The following is an 18,540-nucleotide window of genomic DNA, read 5'->3' on the forward strand; positions in this document are numbered from 1 at the left end:
CAATACTATGCCTTCATGTGTCTCCTCTATTGTTGCTGCAGAGTTTTCTCAATCCTAAATATTGACACATGTTGATGAGCTGATGAGCTGATCCACAAAGATGCAGAAACTATTAGAACAAATGAAAGAAATCAAAAAGTGTCTGAAACATTCCTTGTTGTGTGAAATACAAAACACAGCATGACTCAAATGTCTAAGAGTCAAATAATAGCTCATTTTATATGTAAATATATTCATTTCTATATGATATTTCATTGTAGGCCAATCAAATGTCAGAATGAATTTCATCAACAAATGAGTCCATGTTGACAAGAAAATCAATCTTCTTTCTTTCAGTGTTCATGTCATCAAACTTCATCTGAGCTTTTTGTTGATGTTGAGCAGATTGGTTCAAACTTGATTTGAATCAGTGTATTAACAGTAAATAGTGTTTAGTTAAATATGTGATTTTCAAATGTTCAGAGTGGATCATTATTAACTATGTTTGAGTTCAACTTGTGTTGTTGTAGTTTCAGTGCAGCTGTTGAGTCAGATCAGTTCCTCTGCAGCTGAGGGAGGTTTTTGTACGACGCTTTTTCACTGTGTCAACTTGTTGTAACCCTGCTGACAGTAGTAAACTCCTGAGTCTTCAGCCTGAACTCTACTGATGCTCAGAGTGAAGTCAGACCCATATCCATTTCCACTAAAACGATCTGAAAATCCAGACTGACGGGTTGTAGCTCCATAAATCAGGAGTTTAGGAGCTTCTCCTGGTTTCTGAAGGTACCAGTGGAGGTTGTTAGCAACAGTTGAACTGGTTTGACATCTGATAGAGACAGTCTGACCTGGAACAACAGACTGAGATCCAGGAGTCTGAGTCACAGTGACTTCTCCTGATGAACCTGTAAAGCATGAAAAAGAGGAGAAGAGTTATTGAGACAAATCCATCTTGGAGAAAGATCAAGATCCAAACAGAAGAGGATGATTTGTTGAAGATTGAGAATAGATGGAAGAAGGTGAATGCTGCTGGTTGGAGTGTTTCTCCATCATAGCAGAAGATGATTGTGGTGAAGCTGGTTCCATCCTGAAGCAAAGTTTTCAGCAGAGAGTCTCACCCTGAACAAGGAGCCCCAGGGTGGCCAGCAGTAGAGTCCCAGACATCGTCATTGTGCTGCTGTGGTGTCAGTGGCTGTGAAAGGCCTGGACACACACCGATCAACACTGGCCTCTTAACGGCTGGGAGCAGAGAGGAAGGACACATATGCAAACACACAGAGTCAGTCAACTGGAGCTGTCCTCAACACATCATGCTGTGTCCTCCTCACTGCTGGAACAACTCACTCATTCAACCATCCTCATGGAGACTGATCAGAGCTTTAGATGTTGTGTCATATGAGGATTTTAAAGAGAAGCCACTGATACTGTGACTCATGTCTAGTAATATATTAACTTTAGATACCTTCTTCTTGTCTCAATGGGTTCCTTCACTGGAACTCTTCTCTTCGTGTGAGGAAACGTTCATCTCTTTCAGGTGGGAGGAGGACTGAAGAAGATCAGGAGGAAACCTGATGGAGACACTCTGGACCTGTCTTAGTTCTCCACACTTGGCTGAGTGCTCTTGGCTACACACACACTTTGGTGACGTTTTGCCATGTGGAATGTACATTTGCTTATAGTGTGTAAGCACATATTAGGTGGCCAAGCACACAGGGATATTTAAAAGCTGTTGGAACTGACTTGACAACGCCTATAAAAACCAGCTGATATGGACCGACTGTGATGAGCTTGATGAAGCCTGTGTGGTGAAACACGTTGCCAAGCTTTGAACCAATAAATGACATTAAAGTTACCACATTATGTGGAACCTCTACTTTCTTCTATGTAGGTATCTGCCATGCAGGTTATCAGTGCTAATGTTTTACTTGTTAGCTGGAAGGTAAGGTAGAGTCTGGTTAGTTGTAACAACAATGAAGAATATTACAACTTACAACCCACATTTTAATTGCATTCATGTTTTCCTTGAATTTCAGTGGCCTAGGTGTTGAAAGAGAATAACAAAGAGGTTATGGTTTAGGTTATTGATTGATTGATTGATTGATTGATTGATTGATTGATTGATTGATTGATTGATTGATTGATTGATTGATTGATTGATTGATTGATTGATTGATTGATTGATGAGCTTTAATATCCCCAAGGGGCAATTCGGTGTACAGCAGCAGTTGGCTCAATAGACACATCAGGTAACACACATAAAATAATAATAAATAAATAGAAATACATCATATAATTACTGTAATACATAGCAATACGAGAAATACCAAAATACATCATAAAAGGTATTACCTACAAGTTACACCAAATCGTCAGCTACAGCTGATTCAAATATTTGGCAGCTAATGGGATGAATGATCTCAAGTATCTGTATCTGAGGAGAGGTAAGGATCAGACTATGGCTGACAGTAACTAACAGGGGTGTAACGATATCAATGATAATCAACGATAATAATGTAGAAAGCTCCACAGTATGATACTTATTCCATTATTCAAGTATTAACACAGACAGTACATATATAAATGTGTTGTAAAATATTTTAGAATATTGTTTTTATACTCAGAACACTCAAATACACGGTAACAAATGAAATGCGTGAAGATGCGACCGAGGACAGGTCTGAACACATCATGTTGATGGGATGAGACTAACATGTAGCTCACCTAGAGCAGCACTCTTTGTAGTCAAAAACTTTGTTCCAGTCTGAATCCTTCCATCAACATGACATTTTGGTGATTAATGCATTTTCTTTTCTCATCATCATTATGATCACTGCTGTGTGTGTGTGTGTGTGTGTGTGTGTGTGTGTGTGTGTGTGTGTGTGTGTGTGTGTGTGTGTGTGTGTGTGTGTGTGTGTGTGTGTGTGTGTGTGTCCTCAGTGAACTGTATCAGTCTCTGCAGTATCTTCCAGCTGCAGCATCAGTTCAGTTTCTGTTCACTTTGACTGAGGGAGGTTTTTGTACGACGCTTTTTCACTGTGTGAACACACGCTGACTGTTGATATAGTGATAACTCTGACAGTAGTAAACTGCTGCATCTTCAGCCTGGACTCCACTGATGCTCAGAGTGAAGTCAGTCCCAGATCCACTGCCTGTAAAACGACCTGGAATCCCTGATTGTCTAGAAGTTGCATAGTAAATGAGCAGTTTAGGAGTTTCTCCTTCTTTCTGCTGGTACCAGGCTAAGACATGGGTATTACCAGATTTAAATACAGCAGGACTGGTTCTACAGTTGATGGTGGCTGAGGCTCCGACAGCAGAGCTCACTGCTCCAGACTGAGTCACTGTGACCTGACCTCTGGACTCTGAGGACACAGAGACAGAAACATCAAACAGAGTCCTGGTTTTGTGGGCTTCATTTCAGAGGGACAGATGTTGATAGAGGAGTTGGATTCTCTGGACTTTACCTGTGAAGCAGCAGCAGAGGAGAGTCCAGATGAGGACGGAGACCAAAGTCATGTTTTTGATGAGGAGGATTTCTGTGTCTTGTGTTGTCATGAAGGACAGCTGTCAGTCATCCAGTCTTCAACTCTCAGGACTATAAACTCTCCCAGAGCACTGGAGCATGGTGCTGCTGATGCAAAGTGGCTCTCTATGGAAATGCTCTGACTGACTCCAACAGGGACTGGGATCAGTCTCATCATCATGGTTATCAATGGATCAATCAGCTGATCAGTGTATTGATTGGAAATATTTCAATTTATATGGACTTGAATTAAAATCTGCAATTAAATTGATTGTAAAACCTCCTTTTGTCTGTTTGTATTTGATGCTAGAAAGATCAACTTTAATTTGAAATCAACTGAAAAATATAAATATTTAAACATAATTATTATTTAGAAAAATATGATTAATTGTCAGATATAAAGTTATTAAAAAGAGGAAGTGTTAAGTAGAGTGTGTTGTTGTCAGAGTCAGAGAGCCGTGTCTCTACAGTCAGAGGTTTTTGTACGACGGCTCAGTCACTTTGTATCACTGTGGTACACGTTCGGTGGAGGAACCAGACTGGATGTTGGAAGTAAGTAGAATTTTTCATGTATTTTATTATGTGACTAAGAATATTTAGTCTGTCACACTTTGATTTGGATCTAGAAACTAAAATGTGTGATTTGACGTCTTCATTGACTTGATCTTTTTCCCTGAAATGTTGTGGCCACATCAGAAACTAGAGTTGAGTCTTTAAAGCGTAAATGATGAATGAGAACATTGTCAGTGTTTGGTCCAGAATAGAAATCATGTCATCAGATGTTTGGAGGACAGAAAGTTGAGGACTTGTAGTTGGAGTTGAGTCAGACAGAGTCCGAGCCGTGTCTCTCTACACTGAGAGCTTTTTGGAGCAGCACTCAGTCACTTTGTATCACTGTGCTGGACTTTTGCTGGAGGAACCAGACTGGATGTTGGAAGGAAGTTTCTCATCAACTCTTCAATATTGTCTCATCACTTCAGCTTGTGATTTGTGTGTGTGAACATTTGGAGGAGATGTCAATTTCCACTGGGCTGATCCAGATGACTTTCAACTCTCTGTTTGATTCTTCATTTCTCCTGTTGAACACATGAAGCTGCTTCTTTTGGATTCAGAGATGTGTGATGTTGAAATGTGCTGCTCACTTGTTTGTGGCTCATAATGTCCTTGAATCAACAAAGTCAACAGATTCCATCTCAGTCTTTAGTGTTTTACATCAATAATATTTCAGACGCTGTAAAACTATTTCAATCTGACATTTCTGACATTTGTTCATAGATATTTGAAGTGTAAAAATCCAGATGAAACATGAAGACATGAGAGGAACTTTGACCTTTTTATCTTTAGTACTGAAACCTGTCTGTTGCCATGGTTCAGCAGTGATGCCTGTCGGTTGCTATGGTTACTGTGCTGAGAGAGGGAAGTGAAAAACTGAACCAAAACTTTGTTGATGTGGTGTGTGTGTCTCCTAGGTGATGTGGCCCCCACCCTGACGGTGCTGCCCCCCTCCAGTGAGGAGCTGCAGCAGCAGGGGAAGGCCACGCTCATGTGCCTGGCCAACAAGGGCTTCCCCTCAGACTGGAGTCTGGTCTGGAAGGTGGACGGCAGCAGCAGCAGCAGCAGCAGCAGCAGCTGGGAGGAGAGCAGGAGCCCCGGGGTGCTGGGGAAGGACGGCCTCTACAGCTGGAGCAGCACCCTGAGGCTCCCTGCAGACCAGTGGAGGAAGCTGGGCTCTGTGACCTGTGAGGCCACCCAGGGCTCCCAGACTGGGCTCTCAGAGACACTGAGGAGAGACCAGTGTTCCCAGTCCTGAGCTGATCACTGGGACTCTGCTGCTGCTTTTCCTCTGCTGCTCTCTCTCTCTCATTTCACATGTTTCACTAACAAGATTTAGCAGCTTCTCTCACTGTTTCAATGTTGTTTCTGTCTTTACACACAATAAAAATATCATCATCACATCACTTGTTTTCATGTGTTTTCATTCAACGTTTCCACGACGACTTATTATTCCTGTGTGATGAGTTGACAGAGAAAGTCTGAGATGATGTCAAATATATGTCCATATATACTGTAAGTTTGTCCTGTGGTGTGTATAAACTCACAACTTGTCATTATTGATTGATTGATTGATCAGTATCAATACTATGCCTTCATGTGTCTCCTCTATTGTTGCTGCAGAGTTTTCTCAATCCTAAATATTGACACATGTTGATGAGCTGATGAGCTGATCCACAAAGATGCAGAAACTATTAGAACAAATGAAAGAAATCAAAAAGTGTCTGAAACATTCCTTGTTGTGTGAAATACAAAACACAGCATGACTCAAATGTCTAAGAGTCAAATAATAGCTCATTTTATATGTAAATATATTCATTTCTATATGATATTTAATTGTAGGCCAATCAAATGTCAGAATGAATTTCATCAACAAATGAGTCCATGTTGACAGGAAAATCAATCTTCTTTCTTTCAGTGTTCATGTCATCAAACTTCATCTGAGCTTTTTGTTGATGTTGAGCAGATTGGTTCAAACTGGATTTGAATCAGTGTATTAACAGTAAATAGTGTTTAGTTAAATATGTGATTTTCAAATGTTCAGAGTGGATCATTATTAACTATGTTTGAGTTCAACTTGTGTTGTTGTAGTTTCAGTGCAGCTGTTGAGTCAGATCAGTTCCTCTGCAGCTGAGGGAGGTTTTTGTACGACGCTTTTTCACTGTGTGAACGGTGTGATACCCTGCTGACAGCAGAGGTGGCAAAAGTACTCATATTCTGTACTTAAGTAGAAGTACAGATACATGTATAAAAAAATACTCTGGTAAAAGTAGAAGTACTGATTCAACTCCTTTACTCAAGTAAAAGTAAGAAAGTACAGGCTCTGAAATGTACTTTCAAAGTAAAAGTAAAAAGTAAAAATGATTTTTTGCCGTTAATGAAACCTACATCATTTGATAATTTTGTTAAACAAAAAAAGTTCAGACAGAATAATCAAGATTGAACTGACCAGAGGCGGTGTTTCCCAACGTTTGGGCCGCCACAGACTCTCACTAAATAATAATAATAATAAGAAGAAGAATTTTTAAGCCAAAGCTTCCTTCCTCCATGCTGCTGCCTCCATGTCGCTGCTACAGTACAAGTTGGTAACCCGGTTCTCTCTCTACCGCCCCCCCTCCCTCCTCCGTCCCTCTTCTTCTCCCTCTGTCCCTCTCTAGTTCGTCTTTTACCGGTGCTTTTACGTCGTGTCAAAAAAAAAAAGTAACGAGCCTGTTTTTACAATGTAAGGAGTAGAAAGTACATATTTTTGCGTATAAATGTAGGGAGTAAAAGTAAAAAGTCGTCAGAAAAATAAATACTCAAGTAAAGTACAGATACCTGAAAAATCTACTTAAGTACAGTAACGAAGTATTATTTTGTACTTCGTTACTTGCCACCTCTGGCTGACAGTAGTAAACTCCTGAGTCTTCAGCCTGAACTCTACTGATGCTCAGAGTGTAGTCAGAGTAAGTAGATCCACTTCCACTAAAACTCCAGACTGACGGCTTGTAGCATGATAAATGAGGAGTTTAGGAGCTTCTCCAGGTTTCTGAAGGTACCAGCTGAGGACGTTACTAACAGATGAACTGGTTTGACATCTGATAGAGACAGTCTGACCTGGAACAACAGACTGAGATCCAGGAGTCTGAGTCACAGCGACTTCTCCTGATGAACCTGTAAAGCATGAAAAAGAGGAGAAGAGTTATTGAGACAAATCCATCTTGGAGAAAGATCAAGATCCAAACAGAAGAGGATGATTTGTTGAAGATGGAGAATAGATGGAAGAAGGTGAATGCTGCTGGTTGGAGTGTTTCTCCATCATAGCAGAAGATGATTGTGGTGAAGCTGGTTCCATCCTGAAGCAAAGTTTTCAGCAGAGAGTCTCACCCTGAACAAGGAGCCCCAGGGTGGCCAGCAGTAGAGTCCCAGACATCATCATTGTGCTGCTGTGGTGTCAGTGGCTGTGAAAGGCCTGGACACACACTGATCAACACTGGCCTCTTAACGGCTGGGAGCAGAGAGGAAGGACACATATGCAAACACACAGAGTCAGTCAACTGGAGCTGTCCTCAACACATCATGCTGTGTCCTCCTCACTGCTGGAACAACTCACTCATTCAACCATCCTCATGGAGACTGATCAGAACTTTAGATGTTGTGTCATATGAGGATTTTAAAATTTGAATTTGAATTTATTTATACAGGATAGCCCCTTGAGATGAATCATCTCATTTTCGAGGGGGTCCTTCCACAAAAAGATACAATGATACAATGTCAAGTAAAGAAATAAAAGAAAAACAAATACATTGAAACACATTACAGGACACACACACACACACACACACACACACACACACACACACACACACACACACACACACACACACACACACACACACACACACACACACACACACACACACACACACACACACACACACACACACACACACACACACACACACACACACACACACACACACACACACACACACACACGGCTCTCCTAACCCCAGCTAATCCACAAACGGCCAGATATCAGAATAATAGTCAATTTGTGATATCTAAGCTTACAAATGGGAAAAATAAAGAAATAAATAAAATAATAATAATATTATAATAAAAAATAATCAGATAAGAGAATCACACACACAAAAAAGAAAAATTTTACAGTTTGCACGAGAGAGAGGAAAGATAAGTAATAGGAAATAATGGTAATAATAATAATAAATAAAATGAATGGTAAACATCATCAGAAACAAGAACAGGGAGTTTGCAAATGAATTAGAAGTGATGTTTTGAAGCTAAATAGAGAAGTGGAAGACCTAAGCTGGCATGGGAGACTGTTCCAGTCAGACGGAGCTTTAAACTGAAACGAACGGCGACCAGATTCTTTAGATATTCTGGGAATACGGAAAAAGAGATGATCTGTATGTCTAAGACTGTATTGTGTACTATAAGGAATCATAAATTGTTTTAAATATAAAGGAAAATTAAAGTGAATGCATTTAAAAATAAATAATAACCAATGAAGAACTCTTCTGGCTTTTGGGGTTAACCAGTTCAAAGATTCATAAAGAGTGCAATGATGAGTTCTGTAGGGACATCTCAGGACGAATCTACAGAGGCTGTTATACAGCACAGTGAGAGGACGGAGATTAGATTCTGTAGTGTTCTGATAAATGATGTCTGCATAATCAAGAATAGGAAATAATAATTGTGATACGATTCTTTTACGAACCTGTACTGTAAAAGAATCAATGGACCGATACAGTAATTTCAGACGACAGTAAATTTTCTTTGTAATTAAATCAATGTGTGGTTTAAAGGATAACTGAGAATCAAGCAGGAGGCCCAAGCATTTAAATTGATCTACCTTTTCTAGTGGGGCTCCATCAAGAAAAAATAAGGACCAGTCTTTGGATAATAAATCAGATCTGGTACTGAAAAGCATACTATGTGATTTTTTCTTGTTCAAAAGAAGTTTGTTGGATGAGAACCATTTCTGAACTAAATTAAAATTATATTGCAAGGAGTGCTGAATTTGTGAAGTATCGAGTTTGAAGGAGTAAATTACAGTATCGTCAGCATAAAGATGAATTTGACAGTCAGAGCAGATTTGTGGGAGATCATTGACAAAAATAGAAAATAAAAGAGGACCCAAAGATGAACCTTGGGGCACACCTTTTGATATTAACTTATAGTCTGACTGGGTGTTCTGAAAAGACACGCACTGGCTTCTATTGTGAAGAAAGGAATTAAAAAATAAAACTGATTCTGTTGAAAGACCAATAGCATACAACTTATCTAAATGGAGATAGTGATCAACCATGTCGAACGCTTTTGATAAATCAATGAATATAGCACCAGTGGGCAAATTATTGTCAAAAGAGGATATGTCATTGGAGAATTTTGTGAGAGCAGTGGTCGTCGAGAAGTTGGGTCGAAAGCCAGATTGGTGTGGGGATAGGATGTTATAATCATTAAGATAATTTGATAATTGATTAAAAATAAGTTTTTCAAATACTTTGGCGATACTGTTGATAATTGAGATGGGTCTATAGTTATTAATATCCTGATGGTCGCCACCTTTATGTAACGGGGTTACTCTGGCGCATTTCCAAGATCAGGGAGTTTCACAAGTGGTCAAAGATAGATTAAACAAATCTGCCAGAGGAAATGAATTTGAATTTGAATTTATTAAAGGATAGCCCCTTGAGATGTAGCATCTCATTTTCAAGGGGGTCCCTGAACAATCATATACATAGAACACACAACATCAACAATACACTACATTACATTGTAGACATACATTACATGACAATACAACACAACGAATACAGACATCTTGCTCACACACTCCCACCTACCACCGCCTACCCCCATAAATTTAACAGAATAGAAATATTAAATAACATAGTAGGAATAACGAAATAACAAAAATGGAGAGAGAAAGAATAACAATGGAAGAATCAATTAAGTAATTAACTAAAAACATGAGCAGTTTGTTTTAAGATATAGATATAGTGACCTCCTGAAACAATGAAAAGAGGTAATAGAACGCAAAGAAGGAGGGAGATTATTCCAATCAAATGGGGCTTTATATTGGAATGACCTTTTACCAACCTCTTTAGAGAATCTAGGAACAAAGAAATAAGGGAAGTTAGTATGTCTAAGTGGATATGGCGAGTTGTATGGAATCATAAGTTCTTTTAAATAAGGAGGACAATTAAAATAAATACATTTGAAAAGAAAATAGAACCAATGAGATTGCCTTCTTAATTTGGGTTGAAGCCAGTTCAGAGAATCAAACATGAGACAATGATGTGTTCTAAAAGGACATCTCAAAACAAATCTACATAAGGAATTAAATAATATAGTCAGAGATTTAAGGTGAGTGTCAGAGGTGTTTTGATAAACAACATCAACATAATCAACAAGTGGTAGTATCAATTGTGTGATTAACCTTTTTCTGACATGAAATGTGAAACAGTTGATTGAACGGTAAAGTGAAGCGAGACAACCATATGCTTTTTTAACAATGTAATCAATGTGAGGTTTAAATGAGAGTTCAGGATCAATCCAAAGTCCAAGATATAAATGTGTCAACTTTGTCAACAGGGGATCCATCAGAAAAATAAATATGAAAATCAACTGACTGGGATTGGAGATGACGTGTACTAAAAATCATACTGCATGACTTCTTTTTGTTCAGTACAAGTTTGTTCTTGCAGAGCCAGTATTGAACCATATCGAAATCGGACTGTAGAGAGTTCTGGATCTGTGCTATATCTGATTTAGAGGTGTATATAACAGTGTCATCGGCATATAAGTGGGTATGACAGTTGGAGCAAATTTTAGGCAGATCATTAATAAATACAGAAAAAAGAAGCGGACCCAGTATGGAGCCTTGTGGAACACCCTTATCAATAGTTAAAAAGTCAGACTGATGACATTGAAAAACAACACATTGACGACGATTATGGAGATAAGCATTAAACCAGAGAAGAGCATTTTGATCAAGACCAATTGCAAAGAGTTTGTCAAGTAGCAAATAGTGGTCAACCAGATCAAATGCCTTAGATAAATCAATGAAAATTGCACCAGTAAGATTACCCTTATCAAAGGAGGTGAACACATCATTTGTAAATTTCAACAAGGCTGTGGTAGTGGAAAATTTTTGTCTGAATCCTGACTGAAAAGGTGATAGAATATTATTTGAGTTTAAGTACTGAGACAGCTGGTTAAAAATAAGTTTTTCAAAAGTTTTTGCGATTGTGCAAATAATAGAGATAGGGCGATAATTATTTACATCAGATGGATCACCTCCTTTAAAAACGGGAGTAACCTTGGCACATTTCCAGATCGAGGGGATTGAACAGGTGGACAGAGACAAATTAAACAGGTCAGCAAGGGGATACATCAGGACATGTGCGGCAAGTTTGATAAATTTAGCTTCAAGGCCATCAGGACCAGCACTAGTGTTATCTCTCAATTGACGTAAAGCAAGAAAAACATCATTGGGCAAGATCTTTTTAAAGGAAAATGAATGGTCAGAGAAGGTACTAAATGAGGGGCTGGCAGTCCAATAGGAATCAAAGTGAAAGGAATTACAGATGGAAGAAAAATGATGATTAAAAGCATGAGGAATAAGTGATGGGTCAGAGATAGATTCATTATTAAAATTAATCAGGGATAAAACATTTTTGTTATTTCTGTTGAGAACGAGGTTCAGTCGTTTCCAGAACTGTCTTGGATTGTGAACATTTTGTGACAGGCTTTCTTTGTAATAATTAGACTTTGCGTTCCTGGTTTTGACTGTACATTCATTCCTAAGTGATCTGTAAGCGTCCCAGTCGGTAGAGTCCTTAGATGCACGATATTTAGCCCATGCTTTATCCCTCTGCTTAAAAAGATTAAGGAGTTCTGAACTAATCCAAGGAAGGTGCATACCTTTGACTCTGACAGTCTTCATCGGAGCGTGTTTCTCAATAACGGAGTTTATTTCGGAGTAAAAGAAATTCCATGCTTCCTCAACATAAGGAATTAACTTAAATCTATCCCAATTAATAGTAGTCAAATCATGGATGAAATTATCTTCATTAATATGTTTACATTGTCTGAATGTAATAAATTTAGGAGGAGAGCGTGGAACTTTTATTTTCCAGACACAGAATATAATAGAATGGTCACTTAAACAATCAGACATGACTCCAGACTTAGCTATTCTGTCAGGATTAGAGACAAGGATCCAGTCAAGCAGAGATGAGGATCTAAGGTCAACTCTAGTGGGTTCATTAATAAGTTGTGTGAGATGTACACTATCAAATAAGTTTCTGTCCTTATGAGAGGAGCGATGAAGCCAGTTACTGTTGAAGTCACCCAGAATAATTAATTCATTATGGCTCCCAAGAGAATTAATGGTAGATAAAATGCACATGGTAGAATCAGCAGGAGCAGAGGGAGGCCTGTAAATATTACCAATTGTTAACCGTTTGTTTTCCTGAAAAATTATATCGATGAAAAGACATTCAAAATGTACTGGCTCAACAGTAGGACTGATATGACAAGAAACTAAATTTGATGCGACGTAGGTTGATTGATTGTAAAACCTCCTTGTGTCTGTTTATATTTGATGCTAGAAAGATCAACTTTAATTTGAAATCCACTGAAAAATATAAATATATAAGAATATTTATTATTTAGAAAAATATGATTAATTGTCAGATATAAAGTTATTAAAAAAGAGGAAGTGTTAAGTAGAGTGTGTTGTTGTCAGAGTCAGAGAGCCGTGTCTCTACAGTCAGAGGTTTTTGTACGACGGCTCAGTCACTTTGTATCACTGTGGTACACGTTCGGTGGAGGAACCAGACTGGATGTTGGAAGTAAGTTGAATTTTTGATGTATTTTATTATGTGACTAAGAATATTTAGTCTGTCACACTTTGATTTGGATCTAGAAACTAAAATGTGTGATTTGACGTCTTCATTGACTTGATGTTTTTCCCTGAAATGTTGTGGCCACATCAGAAACTAGAGTTGAGTCTTTAAAGCGTAAATGATGAATGAGAACATTGTCAGTGTTTGGTCCAGAATAGAAATCATGTCATCAGATGTTTGGAGGACAGAAAGTTGAGGACTTGTAGTTGGAGTTGAGTCAGACAGAGTCCGAGCCGTGTCTCTCTACACTGAGAGCTTTTTGGAGCAGCACTCAGTCACTTTGTATCACTGTGCTGGACTTTTGCTGGAGGAACCAGACTGGATGTTGGAAGGAAGTTTCTCATCAACTCTTCAATATTGTCTCATCACTTCAGCTTGTGATTTGTGTGTGTGAACATTTGGAGGAGATGTCAATTTCCACTGGGCTGATCCAGATGACTTTCAACTCTCTGTTTGATTCTTCATTTCTCCTGTTGAACACATGAAGCTGCTTCTTTTGGATTCAGAGATGTGTGATGTTGAAATGTGCTGCTCACTTGTTTGTGGCTCATAATGTCCTTGAATCAACAAAGTCAACAGATTCCATCTCAGTCTTTAGTGTTTTACATCAATAATATTTCAGACGCTGTAAAACTATTTCAATCTGACATTTCTGACATTTGTTCATAGATATTTGAAGTGTAAAAATCCAGATGAAACATGAAGACATGAGAGGAACTTTGACCTTTTTATCTTTAGTACTGAAACCTGTCTGTTGCCATGGTTCAGCAGTGATGCCTGTCGGTTGCTATGGTTACTCTGCTGAGAGAGGGAAGTGAAAAACTGAACCAAAACTTTCTTGATGTGGTGTGTGTGTCTCCTAGGTGATGTGGCCCCCACCCTGACGGTGCTGCCCCCCTCCAGTGAGGAGCTGCAGCAGCAGGGGAAGGCCACGCTCATGTGCCTGGCCAACAAGGGCTTCCCCTCAGACTGGAGTCTGGTCTGGAAGGTGGACGGCAGCAGCAGCAGCAGCAGCAGCAGCAGCAGCTGGGAGGAGAGCAGGAGCCCCGGGGTGCTGGGGAAGGACGGCCTCTACAGCTGGAGCAGCACCCTGAGGCTCCCTGCAGACCAGTGGAGGAAGCTGGGCTCTGTGACCTGTGAGGCCACCCAGGGCTCCCAGACTGGGCTCTCAGAGACACTGAGGAGAGACCAGTGTTCCCAGTCCTGAGCTGATCACTGGGACTCTGCTGCTGCTTTTCCTCTGCTGCTCTCTCTCTCTCATTTCACATGTTTCACTAACAAGATTTAGCAGCTTCTCTCACTGTTTCAATGTTGTTTCTGTCTTTACACACAATAAAAATATCATCATCACATCACTTGTTTTCATGTGTTTTCATTCAACGTTTCCATGACGACTTATTATTCCTGTGTGATGAGTTGACAGAGAAAGTCTGAGATGATGTCAAATATATGTCCATATATACTGTAAGTTTGTCCTGTGGTGTGTATAAACTCACAACTTGTCATTATTGATTGATTGATCAGTATCAATACTATGCCTTCATGTGTCTCCTCTATTGTTGCTGCAGAGTTTTCTCAATCCTAAATATTGACACATGTTGATGAGCTGATGAGCTGATCCACAAAGATGCAGAAACTATTAGAACAAATGAAAGAAATCAAAAAGTGTCTGAAACATTCCTTGTTGTGTGAAACACAAAACACAGCATGACTCAAATGTCTAAGAGTCAAATAATAGCTCATTTTATATGTAAATATATTCATTTCTATATGATATTTCATTGTAGGCCAATCAAATGTCAGAATGAATTTCATCAACAAATGAGTCCATGTTGACAGGAAAATCAATCTTCTTTCTTTCAGTGTTCATGTCATCAAACTTCATCTGAGCTTTTTGTTGATGTTGAGCAGATTGGTTCAAACTTGATTTGAATCAGTGTATTAACAGTAAATAGTGTTTAGTTGAATATGTGATTTTCAAATGTTCAGAGTGGATCATTATTAACTATGTTTGAGTTCAACTTGTGTTGTTGTAGTTTCAGTGCAGCTGTTGAGTCAGATCAGTTCCTCTGCAGCTGAGGGAGGTTTTTGTACGACGCTTTTTCACTGTGTGAACGGTGTGTAACCACCCTGCTGACAGTAGTAAACTCCTGAGTCTTCAGCCTGAACTCTACTGATGCTCAGAGTGAAGTCAGACCCAGATCCACTTCCACTAAAACGATCTGAAACTCCAGACTGACGGTTTGTAGCTCTATAAATCAGGAGTTTAGGAGCTTCTCCAGGTTTCTGAAGGTACCAGCTGAGGACGTTACTAACAGATGAACTGGTTTGACATCTGATAGAGACAGTCTGACCTGGAACAACAGACTGAGATCCAGGAGTCTGAGTCACGGTGATTTGTCCTGATGAACCTGTAAAGCATGAAAAAGAGGAGAAGAGTTATTGAGACAAATCCATCTTGGAGAAAGATCAAGATCCAAACAGAAGAGGATGATTTGTTGAAGATGGAGAATAGATGGAAGAAGGTGAATGCTGCTGGTTGGAGTGTTTCTCCATCATAGCAGAAGATGATTGTGGTGAAGCTGGTTCCATCCTGAAGCAAAGTTTTCAGCAGAGAGTCTCACCCTGAACAAGGAGCCCCAGGGTGGCCAGCAGTAGAGTCCCAGACATCATCATTGTGCTGCTGTGGTGTCAGTGGCTGTGAAAGGCCTGGACACACACTGATCAACACTGGCCTCTTAACGGCTGGGAGCAGAGAGGAAGGACACATATGCAAACACACAGAGTCAGTCAACTGGAGCTGTCCTCAACACATCATGCTGTGTCCTCCTCACTACACATGGGGCGCTTTGCAGACCAGGTGTAAGTGAAGCACAGCGCAGGTGGACTAATGGGCCTCGTTGAGTTACATAGCATGAGACTACTCTGAGACTGTTTGGAACTTTTGATTGTAGGCTATCTAAAAATGAAAAACATTACATTTATTTATATTTTATAATTTAAGCACTCTTTTAGACTAACTGTAACATATGATACCATTTCCTTCATAAAAACAACCCAGCTCCTTCTATGGCAGAGGGAAGGAGAAGAGGGCAGAGTTTGCTGTTCTACCAGAGCAGAGTGAGGATGAGCTTGTGGACAGTGACCAGGACAACGGTGTTGTTGTGATCCTGGATGAGACCAGAGGCAGCTCAGAGTCAGAGTCAAGTACTGATCCAGAACAAGAGGAAGCAGGATGAATTTTTTGGGGAACTGTATATTGGGTATTGGCTAACTTGCCCCTGGGGTCTCATTCTGCTTCGTCATCTATCTATTGTCAGTATTGTGCAAAACCGATGATGTGAGCACCTATGGTTATGATAAAATCTTTGAACCTCTTCTACAGGATCTAAAAACTCTTGAGGAGCTTGGTGTTTACGTCCCACTGTTAGGTCAGTCACTTCAAGGTTCAGTATACAGGTTTTCAGAGGAAGACTGTTGCAGATTTTGTACAGGAAGCAGCAGTGATATTCAACTCCATTCTGTTGCATCTAGTGCTTTTAGTCTGAGAACCAAGGAGCTCCATCAGACCCATGTCAGACCAGTCAAAGAAAAAGCAGGGTGGTTGTGCGCACATCCAATGCCTATTTGAGGCCAGGTGCCGGACAGTCAGGATAATTGCAAAGAAAAAAGGGTATATCCGCACACTGATTTAAGCTCCCATTTATTGGATAGCCTACTTGCTTACAACGTTTCGACCGATGTGGTCTTCCTCAGGCAAATGGCGTGACAAGTGGCAGGCATATACATATATAGGCTGAAGGCCTGATGACACCACACCTCTGTCATTAGTTGGATGGGCTTCAGGTGAGCCAATTATAGGCCACTTAGTGTGCCCAGAGGTCAAGAAAGTACAATAAATCTTAACAAACACAATACACAATATACACAGACACACAGGTCAAGTGTTAAAAAAAGTGTACACAAGAAACATGAGATTATAATCAATAATCAGCAATAAAAAATACACAAAGTCTAAAGAACACTAATATGGAGATTTTTTGACACCAAATACCAGTTCACAAAAAGGGCCTAATGTCTAAGTCCTCATTGAGGCCATCAGGTGACATGGTATTGAGGGAGTAGATCCAGTAGGTCTCCCTTTGAAGGAGTTTTCTTTCAATGTCACCACATCTACGTTGTTTCTGGATCCTCTCTATTCCCAGGTAACGCAGTGCGCTGACACTGTGGCCTGCCTGCTTAAAATGGGCGGCCACAGGACTGCGCTCGTCACCTGGGGTCTCATTTATAACCGTTGCGTACGCACAAAACGGGGCTGAAAGTGGCGTACGTGACTTTTCACGCCAAGGTTGTGATCTATAAAAAACAAACTTGACGGGAGAATGTGCGCAGCTCTAAGCAAACTCTGACCCATGCGTACGCATGGTTTGGAGGAAAAGGGGAATTGGCGACACAGACGGTGTGGTGGTGAACTGAAGTCAGACTCAGGCAATGATGATTGAGAAGAACGATTATGTTTTTATTATCGGCCGTCACACATTTAATTTCAACCCGTATGCGTTAGATCCATGTTGCCACGGTGATTTAATTCAACAGCGCCCTTATTTTGCATCGGACTGATGTTTCAGAAACATCTTCTTAGAATCTAACTTGAAATTAAAAATCTAAATTCCTTCTCTATATTTAATCACCACCATCTCTCCGTCATATTGTCCACTCCCAGAGCGCAGGAGGAAGAGAGGACGGCACGGCTGCATGGGATAAATACATGGTGTAAATAACTATATGTTCCTACTGTGTGAACATGATCGAGAGTCAATTAAATCTCAAACTCTGGGAAAAAAAAATCCAGTAGCTAATCGTTCCCACAATTGTTACATTCTGTTTTCTTGTTATCAAGAGAAGTGTCATGTTTGATCATTCCTCAGAATGTAACTGATTCTGCTAATTATTCAAAGTTTTATCGATCAGTCTAATTACTGTAAATAATACAGCGGTGAGCCCCGTGCGTAATTCTGCACCCGGGCACCGCTGGAGGAGAAAGGAGGGAGAGGGAGACCATGATGAATGGTTAATAACTCGTTTCAGATTAAAACTGTTGTTGTAAATGTGCCGAACTGGGTCCAGCATTAGAGAGGGCAGCGCACCAAAACAACACCGCGTGCGCTCTGAGCCGCTGACGCCGTTAACAGCTGCAGCAACACGTCACGTTGTCACTTTCACACCTGCAGCTAATTCACAACAGCGACAGAACAAGAGCACGTCAGGCTCATTGACATGCAGATCACATTCATGTGGTGGTTTGCATTGACCATCTAGGGTTAAAACAGGGCGTGTACAGGGCGGAACGTGAAGCGGATTCAGCTGCGCACACTTGTAGGAACTCTGTGATCTATAAAGGGAAGTTTACTTGCAAGTGTGCGTACGCAGGGTTTTATAAGTCTGAATATTTACTGGCGCACGCAAAACTTGGCTTTTGGGCGTACGTACCCTTTTAGTAACAATCCCACGCACAGTTTTATAAATGAGACCCCTGATCTGATCTTGCTTCTGTGTTCACTGATCCTGGTA

General features: G+C 40.1%; 1 gene segment (V, D, J or C); it reads left to right on the top strand.

Annotated features, from left to right (window-relative positions):
• The first annotated feature begins 2,383 nt into the window (after positions 1–2,383).
• On the top strand, positions 2,384–14,321 carry LOC310992293 (Ig kappa-b4 chain C region-like). The segment is given in 4 exons: positions 2,384–2,417; positions 4,969–5,093; positions 12,810–12,915; positions 13,833–14,321.
• Positions 14,322–18,540: the final 4,219 nt, after the last annotated feature.

Source organism: Trachurus trachurus (genome assembly GCF_905171665.1).
Source record: "Trachurus trachurus genome assembly, chromosome: 10".
Taxonomy (NCBI): domain Eukaryota; kingdom Metazoa; phylum Chordata; class Actinopteri; order Carangiformes; family Carangidae; genus Trachurus; species Trachurus trachurus.